The following is a 16,264-nucleotide window of genomic DNA, read 5'->3' as shown; positions in this document are numbered from 1 at the left end:
TCTTCTTCTTCTTCTTCTTCTTCTTCTTCTTCTTCTTCTTCTTCTTCCTCCCCTCCTCCTCCTCCTCCTCCTCCTTCTTCTTCTTTTCAAACCTTCAGAATTTGAGTGACGCTGAAAAGCTGGATGATTCTTTCTTGAGTTGTCACCGCTCTCCCAATGAAAAAGATAGGTAAAACTGAAGACAGGAACCACGTGGTTCAACAAAGACTTTCATCTCCATAAAAAAGAGATGTGATCTTTCATGAAGAAAGCACATTGTTTCTGTATTTATCTGTGACACCCACTTCATACTGGAATCATATGAAACCCCCAAATTACTTTATAATATGCTCAAGATTGAAAAGCTGAGTTTGTCCAGTACATACTTCCAGTTATATAATATGAAGGTGGACTTTTCTCTGGTCTGTTAAGGCAGATGAGGAAGACAGTAAGACCAGACTTACGAACAGAAACAAACTTGTAATTTATACAGTGTATATATAGGCACAATAATGAGCTGACTTCTCCAGACAACTAGCCTCCATTGACTTGCATTGTCTTAGTGTCTAGGTTAGAAGAAAGTGAGGGTGAACTCCATCCAGCCTAGATCTCAGCAAGTCTCTGGCCCTTCCTCCCTCAGCCACAGAGTCCCTGGGCTTAGACACTTCCACAAACATGGAAAAATTCCTGTTAATAATGCCCATGGAGAAAGATAATGAGATCCAGAAACTCACCTAAGTTTTCTCCATTTATGTTATGGGCAAACATCTAATTGACTGTCATCCTACACTGGCTCCCATTTCTTTCTTTCCCAACAAGGTTTCAGTTACCCCATCACAACTGTTTCCTCACAGTTTCACCCTTGACTATGATTTCCAAGCAAAAGTCTGTGGCCTATGCCTTGTCCCAATTCACAATTCCCTTTGTCATGTGACTCATGTGAAGGGCTTTGGAGATTTCCACAGAGCGGGTGGATTTTAGATAAGGAACTATAAGCATGTGCACTTTTCTTTCAGTTAAAATCGGCTCTACTTAGCTGACGGCATTTGCTTGGTTTTGACCACGTCCCTTCCACTCTGTCACCTCCCAAGATGTATCTCTTTGCCTAATATTTCTAAATTACGTTTTTCTTGTTTGAGTTACTCTTATTGCTCCTCAAGCCAGAAAAGGCTAAGTTCAAATTTCAGATCTGTCAACTTGCATCCATTGTATAAGGAATTAATTTATGCCATACACAACAACTTCTAAACACAGGCTGAGTTTTTGACAATGAAAAGCATTCTCTTACCTTAAAAGAATAATAATCTTTTCAAACAGGTTCCTGGTGGCTCACCAGATTTCTTTTGGGGGAAGACATCAGCAACCTAGAATATTGAATGTAGACCAGAAATTAACTCAGTTACTGTGTTTCTAAAACATGCTCAGGATAGTCTGGGCAGTCTTCATCTTCATATTGTCTTCTATGGCTTGGTCCATTAAGAACAAGCCTTCCTTCCATCAAATTCAAACATGGTATCATCTTCTGCCCTGTACCAATTACATTCCTCGTCTCATCCTCCTCTCTTATCAAATTAAAACCACTAGTCTCAGGGACCTATCTCCTATTCCTTCTGGATTGTAATAGTCTTCAACTACAAGCATAAATGAAAATCTGTGACACATGCTGAACTGTCAGATGATCTGAGTGACTGAATTCTTATCTCTTACCTGGGGTATATGAGATCTGACCTGAGAAATCCACAGACACTCATACAAACTATAATCTTAGGATATATTTGCATGCTGGCAAAAGAGGTCTTTTGTTCTATTTCATTTTTACTACCTTGTCCCATCTAACATCTATTTGGGATACCACACAATATTTGAACATATTCCAGAGTCAGACATAGTGGTACAACCTGCTGTCTAAACAGTGGGGATGATAAGGAGAGATCGCTTTCCTATCTATTCAAAACTAGCCTGGGAAACATAACAATAAAAACATCTTTTAAAAACAAGTCATTAAAGACATATGAGGGAACCAGGTCACCCCTACAGTCTACAGAATAAAAAAAAAAAAAGTATTAAACCCAGTATCTGAATGATGAATGCCCCTTGCTCATTTTCAAAAACTAAATACAGTTAGAGACACAAAATTAGAGTATACACCAGTTAAAGATGTTTATCAACAGTCTCCATAGAGTTTCAAGTCAGATTTCTTGTGACAAGACCGTTTAATAAGAAAGTGTGACCTTAAGTTAGTACAAACATGAGAAGTTGTTAGAACAGACTCAAAGAACAGCCTGAGCATGACACAAAATTAGAAGATGAAATGAAGAGTGATGATCAAGGAGAAGCCATTGAGAAATGTGAGAATTAGAACAGTACCTAGAAATAGTACCTAGAACAGTACCCTGAAATAGTACCTAGAAATAGTACCTAGAAACAGGAAAAAATAAATGATGGCTATTATTATCACTTTGTTCTGTACTGTGCCCACAACTTTAATTTTATGATTCTGGATATTGATAAATTAAGAGTCAACATGTAAGTACTCCTGAAAAGCCAATTATAGCTTAACCATTCAGGACTTCTGGTCTGGGCCCGAGCATAGAGCAAGTCTCAGGCGGAAGCTCTGTACCCAACCCCAGAAAACCAAGAGAAAGACGGACTCCCAGGAGGTTGAACTCAGACAGCGTCCCAGATAAAGGGTCTAAAAAAAAAGAGAGAGAGAGAGAGAGGGAGAGAGTTTACTTATTTTAAATTATTTTCAAAAGTTTCTAGGAGTTGCTAATTAGCTAAGATCCTATTTTAAGCTCTCCACAAAAGAATTTAAGTATCTGTTCAATATTCTAAGAGAGAGGTAAATCCTAATTTTCCTCAACAATTAATTGACAAAAGAGAGGTAATCTCACAAAAAGTAGAAGAAACTATTACTAATAGATATATTATATAGTCTGATTAGTTTTTGGTGGTGCTATAACAGTCCTTTGACAAAAGATTATTAATATAGATTTATATATCCTTAAATAGGGTCTTCATGACTCTCTGAGTGTGGAAGGAGCGACTGTTGGCACTTCTGCCGTGATTTTACAAGAACTCTGAAACATTGGCTTTAAAAACAAAACAGAGGGAATGGTACCCCCTCAGAAGGAGTCCCCCTGAAATACTCTCCATCATGCCTTGTTTACTTTTATCTCTCTAAAGCTGAAAGCTCTTGGCAAACCTGCTGCTGACTGCCTCTGGCACCACCGAGACCAACAAAACTTTGCCACAGATATGGGGAAGGACCCTCTTACCATTAAAGGGAATGGTCCAGACCCAGTTCCCTTATGGGGCCGAGGATTGATACGCCTGTCTGATACCACAGAAGGCACAGCTAACCAGCTACCAAAAAGATTAATGAAAAAAATAGATACCCCACAAAGCCAGGCCCAACCATAAATATGATGAATAACAATTTACATCCAGGGAAGAGAAATCTCCCTGAGAATGCCCTTCTTTTTCCTTTCCAGGTAAAAATAAATCACCCGTGATGTCTGCTGTTAGAAGTTCTAATCCAGATGCTGGCCTCTGAACTTGTACTACTCAGACCTTTGAAGGGCCACTGACAAGAACATCAAACAGCTAGAGATTGACATCACTAATCTGAAGAAGTCCCTCATTTCACTGTCTGAAGAGACCTCCTAAAATAGCAAAGATGCTTATTGGACTTGATTTACTCTATTACAATAGAAAAGGCTGTGTACAGCTCTTGACTGTGTACAGCCCTTAAAAAAGAAGGTTGCCTTTACATAGACAAGACAAGGAGGGTTAAAGAGAGCATGAAATAGGTAGTGAAAGCCCTAAGAAAAATCAGAGAGAGAAAGAGACAGATGAATGCTGGTACAAGAATTGGTTTTCAGCCTCTCCAAGGTTGTCACCCTATTTCCTCCCATCTTGTGACCATTATTTGGGTTCTTTTTGCTTTTTTCTGCTGGTCACTGGCCCTCAAATAGGCGGACTAACTCAGTGATACAACGGATAAATAATTTGGTAGCAAAGCCTACTCAGATACATTATCATAAGTTGGCTATGGAGGACCACGAGACTCAAGATGAGGTTGTTACTTTATACAGGGTGTTACCAAAACCCATCTCCACCCAACCTAAAAGAGGGGACTTCCACCCCTAGACCAAGCAGAGAGGGGCCACCCAGAACACACTCTGACTGGCGATCTGAATTCTTGCTTAGGCTGCGAGGCTAAGCATTGAGAGGGAATATAAATAAAAGATAAAAATATGTCTTTGGGTTCCCTGAGGGACAAGCCTGACTGCATAGGGGTTGATGTCAAAAGTATCCCCTCTCCAGGAAAAAGACATCGGGATGCATATGGCCCTCATGCCTCACTGGACAACGACAGGGGGACCGGAGCCATTACAAGGTCCCCTTCAATTACTGGAGGTCAGGCCTCTATCCCTGCCTTCACAAGTTTAGAATTGCCACATCCCTTCTATACTTAGAGAAGGGAGGAGAGGTCAGGGGCAGCCCTGCTTATACACTGAAGGCCTAAAATCAGCCATAGGCCTAAAATTAGCAATAGGCCTGTCATACATGTATACTAACACCAAGTCTTGGATCTCAGTGGAAAAACATTGAAACAGATGGCTATAAGCTAATGTAAACAGGCAGCTTTTGTGGAAATTTACAAGCCTGAGTAGTCATAGACCTTGTAATTAGGTAGCCTTGGTAGACAATACCAACTTAGACAAGGACAAGTGAGTCATAGGCAGAGTCATAGTGACTTGTCCCCTGAACCTTCACTCAGCTGATACCTGGTTCTGAAGCTATCTGTATTCCCCCTGAACACCACACTCCATTGTCATTCCCTTCCCCACATCCTGCCTTCCTGTGTTTATAACCCCTGTATGAATGAATTACGATTTGAGAAAAATAAATTATAAAAATAAATAAATAAATAACTTAACCATTCAAAATGCAATAGACAGGTTAAGGGCAATGTCAGATTGCCTTGGCTGGTTTTAAATTATGTCATGTTCTTCTTATAAGTTCCATGGCTTCCCCTCATCTGTCTATAAAGGAAATTCGAAGCAGACAATTGAACTTAGAATTTACTTCTGATTCTAAAAAGATATGGTCCTTCAATCAATCAATGCCTTAGGTTCATTCAAGAAGTACTTACTGGAATTCAGAGCAGTCTAACATTGTGCAACAATGTAACATAAGTTCAAAGCACCTGGAAACAAAAAGTTAAGAAAATTGCATTGCGGGTCCCTGGCGCTGCGGAAGCCGTGGGTTACTGTGCAGACATGGCCAAGTCCAAGAACCACATCACACACAACCAGTCCTGCAAATGGCACAGGAATGGCATCAAGAAACCCAGGTCACAAAGATACGAGTCTCATAAGGGGGGTTGACCCCAAGTTCTTGAGGAACATGCGCTTTGCCAAGAAGCACAACAAGAAAGGCCTGAAGAAGATGCAGGCCAGCAATGCAAAGGCACGCAAAGAGGCCATCAAGGCCCTTGTGAAGCCTCAGGCCATCAAGCCCAAGATGCCAAAGGGCCCCAGCCGCAAACTCAGCCGCCTGGCTTTCATCGCCCCCCCCCCCAAGCTTGGGAAGCGGATTCGAAGCTACATGGCCAAGGGTCGTAGGCTCTGCCAATCAAAGCCCAAGGTTCAAACCAAGGCAGAGGCCAAAGCTCCAGCTAAGGCCCAGGCTTCATCTCCAGCCCAGGCTCCCAAAGGTGCCCAGGCTCCCTGTGAAGGTCCCATAGAAAAGGCTCATGCCAACGTAAAGACAGATGGACTGCCGTGACACACCTACCCACACACTATTCGCAGATGACCAGTGTCCTATGCTGTTTTTACAAATAAACTCGAGGTAAGATCTGTTGAAAGAAAGAAAGAAAGAAAGAAAGAAAGAAAGAAAGAAAGAAAGAAAGAAAGAAAGAAAGAAAAAAAAGAAAATTTCATTGCACAGACTGTTGTTCTTCCCTGGCCTACTGTACTAAAATAACGATCAGTAATAAACTTAGTTATGATCAAGAGGGGTGTGAAATGAGAAGCATCTTAGGACACTTTTATTTGATGATTAGACCCTGTCTGGAGAACTCGCTGCTTTCCCAAGATTACAATGGCCAGCTTTATGTTTTTGTCTGGCTCCTCTGACCACGTACCATTATTTTGCTCACATTGATTATACAGACCAGTTATACCAAATCCACAATATCTATTATGCAAGAATTGTTATAACTAAAAGTTGTAGATTTCTGTGTAGATTGTATATGTGCATATGCTCACAAATGTACAGGTTTATTGTGTATCAGTGTATACGTGTGCATGGTGCATGGGTGCTTGTGCATCTAGTGGCCAAAGGAAAACTTCAGGTGCTATTCCTTAGAAAAAAGTTGCCCATACATAGTTCTGAAGACAGAATTCTATTGCTCATTGTCTGGAAGTTCACCATGTAGACTAAGTAGCTAGCCAGTAAGCCCTAGAGATCAGCCAACCCCACCTCTATTGTACTGGAAAGGCCAGTGGCCACTGTGCTTTTCTTATGAATGTATCTCCCAAGCCCTGTGCAGAGTTTATTGTCAAAAACAACCAGTAATAAAAGAAAATTATTAGAATTCAATGATAGTGATTAAATGCAAGTTCCTAACATGTACAATTTATGATGTTAGCTCATTGAATTAGCCACCATTCTGTAAAGTAGACAGGGGAGCGCAGAGACTTTCATAAATTACATTTACAGATTACACATTACATTGCTTTTGATAATGCATAATCCATGATTGGTAAGGAAGGCATTCTTGTCAGAATGACCTAAGACAGGCTCAGTCTTGTTTATAAAATAAAAAAAAAAAAAAAGGGAATACAGATATCTTTCAGAAGGGGTATCGGCTGGGTGAATGTTCAGGGGACTAGTCACTATGACTCTGCCTATGACTCACTTGTCCTTGTCTAAGTTGGTATTGGCTACCTATTTACAAGGTCTATGACTACTCAGGCTGGTAAATTTCCACGAAAGCTGCCTGTTTACATTAGCTTATAGCCATCTGTTTCAATGTTTTTCCACTGAGATCCAAGACTTGGTGTTAGTATACATGTATGACAGGCCTATTGCTAATTTTAGGCCTATGGCTGATTTTAGGCCTTCAGTATGTAATCAGGGATGCCCCTGACATCCCCTCCCTTCTCTAAGTATAGAAGGGATGTGGCAATTCTAAACTTGTGAAGGCAGGGATAGAGGCCTGACCTCCAGTAATTGAAGGGGACCTTGTAATGGCTCCGGTCCCCCTGTCGTTGTCCAGTGAGGCATGAGGGCCATATGCATCCCGATGTCTTTTTCCTGGAGAGGGGATACTTTTGACATCAACCCCTATGCAGTCAGGCTTGTCCCTCAGGGAACCCAGAGACATATTTTTATCTTTTATTTATATTCCCTCTCAATGCTTAGCCTCGCAGCCTAAGCAAGAATTCAGATCGCCAGTCAGAGTGTGTTCTGGGTGGCCCCTCTCTGCTTGGTCTAGGGGTGGAAGTCCCCTCTTTTAGGTTGGGTGGAGATGGGTTTTGGTAACACCCTGTATAAAGTAACAACCTCTCCAGTGTCATCCCCTTCCCCATGTCCTGCCTTTCTGTGTTTATAACCCCTGTGTGAATGAACTGCAATTTGAGAATAAATAAATAAATTATTTAAAAAAAAAAGAAAGAAAGAAAGTAGGCTGAGCAAGCCATATGAAGAAAACCAGTAAACAGCAACCCTCCATGGGTTCTGCATCAGCTCCTGCTTATAGGTCCCTGTCCTGATTGGGTTTCTGCCCTAACTTTCTTCAATAATGAACTATGATGTGGAGGCCTAAACCAAATACACCCTTTCCTCGCCCACAAAAAATAAATAGATAAATAAATAAATAAAAAATAAAAAAAGGGAAAGAAATGGAGAGCTTTGGGGGCTTCTTGGCAAGAATTTGACATGGGCCAAGGACAAAGAAGTAATTTCAGGCAGAAATCTAAATTTTAGTCTAGAACAAAGAAGCAATTTCAGACAGGAATCTAAATTTTAGGCTAGAACAAGGAAGTAGGCTTCAGACATAAAAATGACTTTGGGCTAGGACAAGGAATTTGCCTCAGATACTTTGGTCATTTTGATAAACCCTTAGAAACAGTGATCACGAAATGTTCACAGAATTTTTTTTTTCTTGCCTTATTTGTTCTTTGACTATTTGTGTTTATTGTCTTGCTTGTACCTTGACTATTTGCATCTATTGTATTGCTAGTTCCTCAAACTAGAATTGATCTTAATGCTTGCATGTAATTAAAATGGCATAAAAGCAAAAAGGAGAAGCAAAAAGGGGGATGGATTGGGGGTTCTAGGAAGGGGAAATGGGGAAACAGAATGGCATCTGAAATGTAAATAAGTAAAATATCCAATAGAAAAAAAGAAAAAATTAAAAACACAGAAAAAATATCTTTTGCTTCTCAGAAATACTATGAAATCACTAATTCTTCTAAATCACATTTTTAGACTATTTAGACAAGGTTAAAGAGAAAAGGACATATGCTGTAACATTTTACAACTTATGTATTCCATTGTTGAGCTCTGCAAAATAAGGTGTGCTCCTAATACTTAAATAGACATCTGAATATTTTGACTTTGAGCCAAAACAAGCCAATTTTATATACATTTGAATTAGCTTTTTTTATTTAAAAGTTGGGTAATTTTTTAAAAGAATGATTATTTTCTCATTGCAAAAAAAATAATACAACTCATTCTTAACCTCTGTGTCAACATAAGCTTTCAGCCCTATGACCCTAGATACAATTCTTGATCATGAACCATGTCAGCATTGATTACATAATACAAACTAATGTATTGATTCTTTTTAACTGGAATGTTAAGTACATGAGCAATTAATGAAACATTTTTATAATTTTTGCCACAAGAATACAATGTCTTTCCATCAACTCTCTAAAGAAAAAAGAACATGATTGAAAAGAACAGCAACTTTTTATGTCTTGTGAGTACAACTGGGTTCTAGGGCACAGGCTAAGCCCACAATTTCTGTTATAATACAGTCTTTATATAATTATTATAAGGTAACGAAACTGGCAACTACCCTTTTCTAACCTTTCTAAGTCTTTTAGACATGAAAAAACACTGGCATTCTTTCTACAATGTTAAGATACAAAATTAACTAATTTAAAAATATTGTATCTGTGAAACATAAACTTCACAAAGCTTTAGTAATCCATTTCAAAATTATGCCATGAAAAATTACCTCGAAAATACCATGTTAATTCTTTCATTCCACTGTGCTCTGTTTTCCTATCTTTTATCAACTCACACAGTATAAGTATAAGACATCTTATTAATATATTTTTCCAAAGCCTATTTTGAGTTTTGCATCAAAAAGAGCTAATTGTGGTCCTTTATTAAACTGTATATGTTAATGTAATATATCGTGTTCTTGTTTCTTAGTGTGGCGACTACCAATCTTACAGATTTAATAACTTAATATTTAGTCCTCTAAAATGTAATCACTTTGAAAATTGCCTTCCTCAATTTAAAAATAAAGAAACAGACATCCATGCATTATACCCAATTTGGGGCTAGGGGTAAATGTATTTAACAATAGGCTGGTTAAAAAAGAAGCCCTTCCCCTTTCTGGGAATCTATAACTAGTTGCTGCGAAGGTGGGGGTGAGGGGGAACTGGAGCCCCGGGGCCAGCAGAAAGAATAGGAACAGGCAATCTTGGGAGGTAGGAGGTGAGGGGACCCTCCAGAATGTACTAGGATCTGGGAGGTGAGAGACTCTCAGGACTCAAAGGGGGTGGGCAACTTAGATGAAATGCTCTACAGTGGGGAGAGGAAACTTGTAGAGCACACCGCCAGTTGAAAGACAGGACATGAAGTGCAGGGATGGGGTTGTCATCCCACAGTCAAAAACTCCGACCCATAATGGTTCCAATCTGAAAGAACTGCGGGGACAAAAATGAGGAAAAACCTGAGGAAAAGGAGGTCCAGTGACAGGCCCAAGGTGGATCCAGCTTAAGGGGAGGCTCCAAGGCCTGACACTATTACTGAGGCTATGGAGCACTCACAAAAAGGGGCCTATCATGACTGCCCTGCGAAAGACCCAGCAAGCAGCTGGGTCAGATGCAGATATTTACACCCAACCAATGGACAGAAGCTGCTGACCCCTGTGGTTGAATTAGGGAAAAACTGGAAGAAGCTGAGGAGGAGAGCAACCCCATAGGAAAACCAACAGTCTCAACTAACCTGGACCCTGAGATCTCTCAGACACTGAGCCACCAACCAGGGACCATACACCAGCTGATATGAGGCCCTCCAGCACATATACGACAGAGGACTGCTGGGTCTGGGTTCAGTCAGAGAAGATGCACCTAACCCTCAAAAGGCTGAAGGCCCCAGGGAGTGGGAAAGTCTGGTGGGGTGGGGAGCTGGGAGGAACGTCCTCGTGGAAACATGGGGCGGGGAGGTTTGGGATGTGGAACAGTCAGAGGGTGGACTGGGAGGGGAATAAAATCTGGAGTGTAAAAAAAGATTAAATTTTTTTCTTTAAAAAAAAAGAACATTTTTAATCCTTACCCCTTCCCTCTCCCCCTTTCCTTCTCCCCCTTCTCTCCTCCCCTGTTAGTTCTAAAGCTGATAAAAGAATATCGACAAGTATCTGCCTTGCTGTAAACTGGTGGTTGGCTTAGGGTGTTCCCTACAGCTTATGAAATATAGTGAACTCAACAAAAATCTGACTTCCATGAAACTCACAACGTGAGTTTTTATTCATTATCCCCGTGAGGCTCCATGTCCACCAAGTGAACATCTGTAGAGTAACAGTTTGCTACTGTCTTCCTTGATCCACTTCTAAATGAGGACTGTCATCAAAATGAGTGACTTGTTGTATTAGGAACCGTTTTAAATGTGGGACACATATTTCCTGAGCTACAATGATTTCATATGTGCGTGTGCGTGTTTGTGTGAGAGTGTGTGTGTGTGTAAAAAGTGTGTGTCCTAAAGGAAAAAAAAAGACAAGAGATGGCTTAGAGGGTAAGGGCACTTGTAGCCAAGCCTGATGATATGAGTTCAAATTCCAGGCCTCATAGAGAGAACTGGAGAACTGATTCCTGTTTGTTGTCCTCTGACCTCCTTCCTCACACTCACACATAAAATACAAAAATTAAGTAGATGTGATTATAAAAAATTTAAAGACAGAAAATGCTAAGAGATTACCAATATTCCTTTGTCTGTGCCTATTGAAGACAAAGAATAAGAGAATGTGAGGGATACAGAAGGAGAGAGTTAGTGGAGACAGAAAGCTAACTAGGAAAATATTTAGAGAAAGAAAATTAACAAAAACTAATGTGAATTTTTAAAAGCATTTTAAACAAAAATATCTACCTTTAAACATTGGTGAAGCTCCCTTTAAAAGTTAAACCAAAATATATGAATAAAAATCCTCAGAATGGCCAGCTTCTTGTTGTCCTGTGTTTCTGATGCTGTTCTCAGAATATCTAGGCCCCAAATGATGTCTTGCTGATTCCAAGCAGCTGGGAATGACTTGTACTATATACACAACTTTTTTCTGGCACTTAAAGAATGCAGAACTCTCCTGGTCCTTCAATTTTCAGGAAGCAATTATCAAATGCTTTCATCTTTCTGGCAGGCAGAATGTTTGCAAGCTGTCTGTATGAAGTGTGGTGCAGATAATTTGATCGAATATCAGACTTGGCCTTCAAACTGCGCATCTTTGAACTTGTCAGTTCATCTGCTGAGTGCTGATCAGAAACTGGTTTTGTTTTCTTATAGCCAAAAGTAAGCAGGGGCATAAATATTTAATATTCTTGGCTCTTTTCATGACCTTGTCAGCCCCTAGATGACTCTGAAAAGCATTCTGGATAAATTCCCCAAATGCCAGGCTATTGACGAAAATACTCAAATGTGATAGGGTCCAGCAATCTTCTTTCCTAGGAAAAAGATGTGGAACACTGGATACTCAACAGGTATTTGATCACAAAGTGCTCACTTAACCCTGCCTTCCACAGAGATGTTGAGCAAACTTTATTAAAGTTCCGTAGTTAGGTAGGCCTAGTTTTTCTCATTTAAATAAAGTATTATTCTGAATAATGTGCTTATAAAATTGAGTATAGAAAGTTACTTTAAAAATCATACAGTCAGCCAGGCAGTGATGGCACACGCCTTTAATCCCAGCACTTGGGAGGCAGAGGCAGGTGGATTTCTGAGTTCGAGGCCAGCATGTTCTACAGAGTGAGTTCCAGGACAGCCAGGGCTACACAGAGAAACCCTGTCTCAAAAAAAAAAAATCATACAGTCCATATATCTGGTCTACAACCTCTATGATAAAGTCCTGTGTTGGACTTTGTCACTGTCACAATAAATATGACATAAAAAATTAAATGGAAGAATGAGTTTGCATTCAGTGAACAATTTGCTCCATTGTGTCCACTCCTGTGCTCAGAGAAGGTGGAGCTGAAGAAGGCCATGGCAAATTGGAAATATTCATTTCATGGAAGCCAGGAGGCAGAGAGACATAGAAAGCAACCATGAATTGTTGAGCCTCTACTTCCGAGTTTTGCTTCATCAGTATAAGCAATGCAATATAATGGAATATAAGAAAGTAGCAAGGCTGTAGATTACAAAGCTGATATGGAAAAGACAACTACTTTCTTATACAACAGTGATATACAAATAGAATTTGAAATAAAAAATATTTACATCCTTAAAAATTCTAAGGGAGCTAACGAGATGGTTCAGTAGTTAAGAGCATACTTGCAGTTCTTCCAGAGGATACAAGTCTGTTTCTCCATGTAATATCCAGAGTATCTGTTCCACTGCCGTTCATGGGTACCTACACTCATGTGTACATACTCTCATGCAGACACACATACCTACACATACTTAAAAATGATGAAGATAAATATTTTAAAATGTGAAATACTTAGGTATAACGCTAAAAACAAATTCAAGAATTAATGTAAAGAAAACTATAAAATCCAATGAAATATATCTTAAAAATTAAAATGAATATCAGGATTAACTGTATACCTAAGGATAAAATGCAAAACTGTAAAGCTCCTAGAAGATAACTAAGGATAAAATTTCTATGATCTTGCATTTACTGATAATTTTTTTATAGTGTTACCAAAGGGACAGCCACAAAAGTAACCCAAATAGCTATATTTCTTTAGAACTTAAAAATATCTACTTTGCTAAAGCCTGCCAAACTAAGCACAGTCACATGTGCCTATAATCCCAACACATGGGTGGTAGAGATAGGAGGATCATCTTTTACCATGTAGAGAGATCAAGGCCTGCCTGAGCTACATGAAACCTGTGCTGTCAGGATAATGAGTGTGCAATATAGCCAGAGACAGACAGACAGATATTCATGAGACTGAAACGACAAACCACATACTTGAACGTAATTGTGAAAGGCATCTAATATCTATTCAAAGATTAAATAAAATAGTTAATAAATATACATAAAACAGCTTTTTAAAATCTTTTTGCTTATTTGGATATGATCTGTCAAACAGGTTCATGTGTTGGAAGCTTGGACCACAAGGAAGCAGTATAATAGCTGAAGAATTTTAAGAGGTGGGGGTCGAGTGGGAAATAATTATAAGGGGTCCATCATCATAAATGGATAAATACTATCCTTCAGTAGTGAGTCAGGATTCCTGTCTTGAGAAGTTCTCATGAGAGCAAGCTAGAAAGCAAGACTACTCAAGGCCTTGGTCCTTTCTGTACATGATCTGAGAGTTTGAATGAGCTGCCCCTTCCCTGTAAGTCTTGGGCATTTGAATACTTGATTTCCAGTAAGTAGCTGTTTGGGAGGCTTAGGCAGTATGGTCTTGTTGAAGAAAATATGTCACTGAGGGAAGACTTTGAGGTTTCAAAAGATTCATGCCATTTTGAGTTGCTCATTCTTCTTCCTGCTTGCAGTCTGCCATGTTGAGCTCTCAGTTGTTCCTGGCCTTGTACCTGATGATTTTCAATGTACGACAATGGATATCTCTCTGAAACCAGGAGCTCTGACAAATCTGTTTCTTCTATAAATTGCCTTGGTTGTGGTGTTGTATCACAGCAACAGAAAAGTGACTAAGACTGGTGACAGGATCGTCCTACTTTCTTGCCTTGCTGTTTTGAAGCCATGGACCCCTCGCCAGGTGCTCTTTCACCCTCTAGTCACAAAGACTCTAGGACAAACCAACCTCCTTGTTTATGAACTTCACAGTGTTTCCTGTGTAAGTTACATAGGTATCTTGTTGTAGCAACCCAATACATCAATATAGGACTAATACATCTCTCCTAAGTTAGTTATATGCCCATTTCTATGTATATCCCAAAAATAGTTAACATTTTATTGAATTTTTAAAGTGACAGAATCACACAATAGTTTTTCATTCTAATCCTGGGACTTTGATTCAAAACTCCTTAAGGCCAACAGAGATATTTTAAAAATCACAAAACTTCCAAAGAGAGAGAGGAATCAAGTCCTAATATACGTAGGACTATATAACACATCTACATTCCTATCGTAAACTCTACTATCAAACTCCTGTGATGGTTCATCTTCTTCAGTTTGATTGGATTTGCAATCACCTTGGAGACACAGTAGGGCATGTCTGTGAGGCTGTTTCCAAGGAGGCTTAACAGGGAACATTAGACAGACTGTGAATACATGTGGTGCTATCCTTAAGAGGTCAATGACTGAATTAAAAAGAAAGTGAACTGAGCACCAGCATCCACCTCTTTCTGCTTCTTGACTGTGGACACAATGTGGCTAGCTGCTTCATGTTCCTGCATGACGCTTTTCCCACCATGTTGGGCTGTAGGCTCCCAAATTGTGAACTAAAACACACCTTTCTTTTCTTAATTTGCTTTTATTAGTATTTGTCATGCAGTAAAAACAGTAACTAATACAATCCCCAAGTCATAAAGGTGAGTAACACTGGATCCTAACTGTCTTGGTCATGAGTATGTCAGAGTCTTTTACCCAGAACATAGACAGTGGAAACTACTAGACTCAAGGGTTCTAATTGTTGGACCAGTAGTTCTCAATCTGTGAGATGTGACTCCTTTGGGGATCAAATGAGTCCTTCACAGGGGTCACCTAGGACCACCAGAAAACACAAATATGTACATTATGATTCTAACAGTAGCAAAATTATGAAGTAACAATTATGAAGTGACAACAAAAACTATTTTGGGGTTGGGATCACTCCCCATGAGGAATTAACTGTATTGAAGGGTCTCAGCATTGGTAAGGCTGCGGTGAGCCACTGGAAGACTATGTGAACTACTACACATAAGGCTCTAAGCCTTACAATTATTTTTCTCTGACCCTTTTGTTTTGTTTTTTGTTTGTTTTTTTTTGTTTTTTGTTTTTGTTTTTTTTGTTTTTTGTTTTTTTGTTTTTCGAGACAGGGTTTCTCTGTATAGCCCTGGCTGTCCTGGAACTCACTCTGTAGTCCAGGCTGGCCTCAAACTCAGAAATCTGCCTGCCTCTGCCTCCCAAGTGCTGGGATTAAAGGTGTGTGCCACCACTGTCCGGCCTTTCTCTGACCTTAATAATAAAATCAAACACCCTTTCCAGATAACAGCTTTTTTACTTAAAACCAATTTGTCTAAGAAGTGTTCAAGGCAAACTGCTGCACACCACTGAGCTACTGCCTCATAGACATTACTCAGTGATTTTCCTATCTCATGGTCTTACCTTTTTGTGGTACATCTGATTCTAGTATAATATCCCAGAATTTTAAATAAATAACACTTCAGGGCCAGTGAACAGCAAGCTCAGTTTCACATCCTTTTAGTAAAACTCATTTGTTTCTAGAAAGGACTGCATCTGACTGGCACCAATAGAACTTGTGACAATGTTCATATTTGGGTTTATAGGTAAGTCCAATGAGGTTAGCTACTGTCATTCCTCCTAAGCTTTGGGCTGGGACCAAAGCTAGGTACTCACCTGCATGAGCAGGTGAACTGTGACCAATCCCTTGGCCACAAAACTCTGACAACAGAACGATATGGTATCAAATTTTGGTTAGGCTTTGAGATCCATAGTAGTCAATGATCCCATAATAAAAAACCCATTTTTATCTGACCCAAGCTGTCAAAGAAAAATCTTCAGCCAGAGGTCAGTTCATGCAGTGTGGAGCCAACACACTCAATAATGTAAATAAGCCTTTACATTATTGATTGTAGATCTGTTTCCAATGTATAAATATTAGCCAACTTTAATAAATATGTCTTGCTGGGC

Source organism: Grammomys surdaster, unplaced genomic scaffold, assembly GCF_004785775.1.
Source record: "Grammomys surdaster isolate TR1022 unplaced genomic scaffold, NIH_TR_1.0 62, whole genome shotgun sequence".
NCBI classification, from domain to species: Eukaryota; Metazoa; Chordata; class Mammalia; order Rodentia; family Muridae; genus Grammomys; species Grammomys surdaster.
Note: the sequence above shows the minus strand (reverse complement) of the source record.